Source organism: Eschrichtius robustus, chromosome 15 (assembly GCF_028021215.1).
Source record: "Eschrichtius robustus isolate mEscRob2 chromosome 15, mEscRob2.pri, whole genome shotgun sequence".
Lineage (NCBI taxonomy): Eukaryota > Metazoa > Chordata > Mammalia > Artiodactyla > Eschrichtiidae > Eschrichtius > Eschrichtius robustus.
The window spans coordinates 77,752,348-77,758,347 of record NC_090838.1 but is presented as its reverse complement, the minus strand read 5'-3'; positions in this window follow the sequence as shown (position 1 = coordinate 77,758,347).

Genomic DNA, 6,000 nt, shown 5'->3' with positions numbered 1-6,000 from the left:
CATTAGCTAGTAGATATTAATAAACTTTTTATTTTAGAGTAGTTTTAGAATGATTTCAAAGATAATACATAAAATTCTCATATACCGCATACCACACTCTTATTATTAGCATCTTAAATAGTATATATGTCACAGTTAATGACCAAAGACTGATATATTATTGTTAACCAAGTCCACACTTCATCTGGATTTTCTTAGTTTATCCCTATTGTCCTTTTTTTTTTCTTTTTTTTTTTACTTCAGGATCCTATCCAGGATATTGCATTATATTTAATCATCATGCCTCCTTAGGCTTCTCTAGACTGTGATGGTTTCTTAGACTTTCCTTGTTTTTTGATGACCTTGAGAATTTTGAGGAATTCTGTTCCAGTATTTTATACAATGTCACTTAACTGAGATTTGTCTGATGTTTTTCTTATGGCTAAACTGTGGAATATGTTTTTGGGAAAAAGATCTCATTGGTGAAGTGCCATTCTTATTGCATCATATCAAGGATACATAATCAATAAGACTTATTACTGTTGATGTTAATCTTGATCACCTGACTTAAGACTATTTCTCCAGTTTCTATACCATAAAGTTACTCTTATTCCCCCTTTCTTCCACACTGTATTCTTTGGAAGAAAGTCAGTGTGCCCAGCCCACAGTTAAAGAATGGGGACTTATGCTCCACCACTTTGAAAGGTGAAGTGTCTAAAAAAATATTTGGAGTTCTGCAAGGGATATTTGCCTATATTCCCCCATTTGTTATTTATTAAATGTTTTATTTATGCCATTATAGACTTATGGATATTTGTTTTATACTTTATGTTAAAATCCAATACAACTTTACATTTTTTGGTCAAATTGTCCCTGTTTTTGCCAGCAGAGCTCTTTTGGTTGTCCCTCGTATCCATTTGACATACAAACATCATTGTGTCTCTTCTGTTTGGTTTATTAGCTTGATTGTTTGTTTTTTAGCACTTTTTTGTTTTTTGGCATTAGAAGATGCTTTAGGCTCTTGTATATTTATTTCCCAAGTCCTAGAATAAGCTATTTCTCTAAGGAATCCTGTTTTCTATTGGGGAATAGTATTTAAAACCAATAAAATGTGGTATGTATTTACAGTGGAATACTACTCAGCCATTAAAAAAAGAATGAAATTTTGCCATTTGCATCACCATGGATGGACTTGGAGGGCATTATGCTAAGTGAAATAAGTCAGACCAAGAAAGACAAATACTGTATGATATCACTTAGACGTGGAATCTAAAAAATACAACAAAGTAGTGAATATAACAAAAAAGAGGCAGACTCACAGATATAGAGAACAGACTAGTGTTACCAGTGTAGGGGGAGTGGAACAGTAGAGCAATGGGGGAGCAGGAGGTAGAAACTATCGGGTGTAAAACAGGTTCAAGGATGTGTTGTACAACATGGGGATAGAGCCAATATTTTGTAATAAATGCAAATGGAAAGTAACTTTTAAAAATTGTATACAAATTAAAAAAAAAATTAAAAACCAAATATCATGGCACTAGATGTGCTCATTGCTACTGGAGTGTCATTGCTTCTAGGCACTCACAGCTAACAGATCAAGGAGATATATATGTGTAATATTACCAAGGTACTTGCACACATATATATTTCTATTTGTAACCATCTTCACGTGTATTAAATTAAAAATGAATGCCTACTGAAGTCTCCTACTCTAATCCATTACTATATGGATCACTCTATCCTGCTTCTCTGTAACCTGCCATTCCATAAGTGTGATAACTGACTTCTACCACTTGATATTCACTTGCTCAATTGTTCAATTCCAATACACAGGCTTATGGTTTCAGAATTGTACACCTTTTATCCCCACGGAGCAGGGGAGAACAACCTTTTTAACTAGAGGACAGTGCTTTGTACAATTCTGTTTGTCTTTTGTCTTGCAGAACCCACTCATTTCCAAAGTTACTTAAGTCAGCACATTATCACATTGTCCCCTTCACATTGTCACACACATTTGCAGTATATTTAGATTATTTTTCACATTCTGCATTTCATGGTGGGACTGCTGACCTATAAAATATTTTTAATTTGCATGCATTAAGATTTATCCTTTGTGTTGTAAACTTCTACTGGTTTTGACTGATTTGCTCACTTTATGTCTCTGTGTCACATTTTGGTAATTCTCACAATATTTCAAACATTTTCATTATTATCATATAGTTATGGTGATCTGTGATCAGTGATCTTTGATGGTATTATTTTAATTGTTTTGGGGCTCCACAAATCGCACCCATGCGAGATAGTGAACATAATAGATAAGTGCTATGTGTGTTCTTACTGCTCCACCAACCAGCTGTTCTCCCATCTCTTTCCCTCTCCTCAGACTTCCCCAGTCCCTGAGAAACAACAATATTGTAATTAGGCCAATTAATAACCCTACAATTGTCTCTAAATGTTCAAATAAAAGGAACAGTTGCATGTCTCTTGCTTTAAAGCAAAAGCTAGAAATGATTAAGCTCAGTGAGGAAGGCATTTTGAAAGCCAAGATAAGATAGGCTGAATGCAATGTCTTTTGCACCAGTTAGTCAAGTTATGAATACAAAGGAAAAGTAATACTCCAGTGAACACATGAATGATAAGAAAGAAAAACAGCCTTATTGCTGATATGGAGAAAACTGATATGGAGTAAGTTTTAGTCTAGATGGAAGATCAAACCAGCCACAGCATTCCCTTAAGTCAAAGCTTGATCCAGAGCAAGGCCCTAAATCCCTTCAATTATTTGAAGGCTGAGAGAGGTGAGGAAGCTGCAGAAGAAAAGTTTGAAGCTAGCAGTGGTTGGTTCATGAGGTTTCAGGAAGGAATCCATCTCCATAACATAAAAGTGCAAGGTGAAGAAGCAAGTAATAATGCAGAAACTGTAGCAAGTTATCCAGAAGATCTAGCGAAGATAATTATTGAAGGTGGCTACACTGAATAACATATTTTCACTGCAGCCAAAGTAGCTTTCTATCGGAATAAGATGTCATCTAGAACTTTCATAGCTAGAGAGGAGAAATCAATGCCTGGCTTCAAAGCTTCAAAAGGCAGACACTCTTGTTAGGGCCTAATGCAGCTGGTGACTTTAAGTTGAAGCCAATTCTCATTTACCATTCCAAAAATCCTAGGGCCATTAACAATTATGCTAAATCTACTCTGCCTGTGCTCTATAAATGGAACAACAAAGCCTGGATGACAGTACATCTGTTTACAGCATTGCTTACTAAACATTTTAAGCCCACTGTTGAGACCTACTGCTCAGGGAAAAAAAAAAAAAAAAAAAAAGATTCCCTTCAAAATATCATTGCTTAGTGACAATGCACCTGTTGACCCAAGAGCTCTGAAGGAGATGTACAACGAGATTGATGTTGTCTTCATTCCTGTTAATACAACATCCACTTTGTAGACCATGGACCAAAGAGTAATTTTGACTTTCAAGTGCTGTTATTTAAGAAATACATTTCTAAGACCATAGCTGCCATAGACAGTGATTCCTCTGATGGATCTGTGAAAAGTCAATTGAAAATCTTTTGGAAAGGATTCACCATTCCAGATGTCATGAAGAACATTTATGATTCATGAGAAGAGATAACAATATAAACATTAATAGCTTAGAAGAAGTTGATTCCAACCCTAATTATGACTTTGAGGTGTTCAAGACTTCAGTGGAGGGAGTAATTAATATGTGGTGGAAATAACAAGAGAATTAGAATTAGAAGTGGGGTCTAAAAATGTGACTGAATCCCTGCAATTTCATGGTAAAATTTTAACAAAAGAGGAGTTACTTCTTATGGATGAGCAATTAAACTGATTTTTTGAGATGGAACCTACTTCTGGTGAAGATGCTATGAAGATTGCTGAAATGTCAACACAGAATTTAGAATGTTACTTAGTTGATACAGCAATGGTAGGGTTTGAAAGATTTGACTCTAACTGAAAGATAGTCTACTGTGGGTAAAATGTTATCAAACATTATTGCATACTCATTCATGAAAGAAAGAGTCAATTGATGGTGCAAACTGCGTTGTTGTCTTATTTAAAGAAATTTCCACATCTGCCCCAGCAACCTGATCAACATGGAGGCAAGAGCCTCCACCAGCAAAAAGATTACAACTTGCTGAAGCCTCAGATTATGGTTAACATTTTTAGCAAAAACGTATTCTATTTTTAAATTAAGATATGTTATTTTTTTAGACAAAATACAATTAAACACTGAGTAGATTACAATATAGTGTAAATGTAACTTTTATATGAACAGGAAAACTGAAAAAAAAATTGTGTGACTCAATTTACTAAGATATTTGCTTTATTGTGTTGGTCTGGAACCAAACCCACAATATCTGAGGTATGCTTGTAAATCCCCTGTGATATACTTATCCAACCCTCCACCTCCTCCAACCTCTGCCAAACCTGTTATCCACTGATTTATTTACTCTCTCTATGATTTTGCCTTTTCCAGAATGTCATATGGTTGGAATCATATGGAGGTTTTCATACTGGCTTCTTTCACTTAGCAATATGCATTTAAGTTCCTCCATAACTTTTTGTGGCTTACTAGCTCACATCTTTTTATTACTGAATAATACTTCATTGTAAGAATATACCACAGCTTGTGTCCATTCACCCATTGAAGGACATCTTGGTTGCTTTCAGCTATAGCAAGTATGAATGAAGTCACTATAAACATTAATGCACAGGTTTTTGCATGGGCATAACTTTTTAATTCAATTAGGTAAATACCTAGAAGCCTGACAGGTGAATCATATGATAAAACTACATTTAGCTTTGTAAGCAATTGCCAAACAATCTTCCAAAGTCGCTGTACCATTTTACATCTCAACAATAAATGAATAAATCCTTTAGCTCCACATCCATTTCAGCATTCAATAATTGTCAGTGTTTTAAATTTTAGTCATTTTGATAGGTATGTAGTGGTAGCTCATTGTTGTTTTAATTTCCAATTACCCAATGGCAAACGATGTTGGTAATATATTCATATGATTATTTGTCATTCAGCTATTTTACCATTTTCAATTGCCCTCTTCATTTTTCATTCTTGAATTTTAATTTTAAGTGTTGTTTTTAAGAGTCAAGTATTGTATATTTTGGATACAAGTTCCTTATCAAACATATGTTTTTTTGTTTTTTTTTTTTTAATTGTCTTATTGGTATCTTTCATAGAGTAGTTTTTTAATTTTAATAACATCCAAGTTATCATTTTTTTTTTCTTTTATGAGTCATGCTAGTGGTGTTTCACTTAAAATTTCATCACAAAATCCAATTTCATGTCAATTTTACCTCAAGGGTTTTCAATGTCTTATAGATTTGCATTATACTCTTAATTTCTATATTCCATTTTAATCTAATGTCTGTGTAAGATATAAATTCTGTATATAGGTTCATATTTTGCATATGGAAGTCCAATTTTGCCAACACAAATTTGTGGATAAGACTATGCTTTCTCCATTAATTTGTCTTCTTCTCTGTCATAGATCTGTTCACTGTATTTGTGTGAGTCAATTTGTGAGCTCTCTCACCAACACTCAATTGCCTTGAATACTGTAGTTTTATAATGTCTTCATATCAGTTACTGTGTGTCATCCAACTTTGTTTCACTTATTCAGTATTGGGTTAGCTATAATAGGTCTTTTTCATTTCTCCAAAAATTTTAGGATCAATTTGTCAATATATACAGATAGTTTTCTGGGATTCTGACTGGGGTTGCATTGAATCTATAAATCAGGTTGGGAATAATTATTACCTTAGCAATATTGGGTCTTCCAATTCATGAACATGTACTATCTCTTCATTTATTTAAAAGATAAAAAGCTATTTTTTCCAATCTAAAATAGTAACCGTTGGGTTATTTGGTGACTACATTAAATTAGTATTGCTGAACACATTGTTTAAATTACTTTGCTTTGAAAGAACATGTTTCTTCTTACTTTAAAAGAGCAATTTCTAGATACACGTTCATTGTAAAAT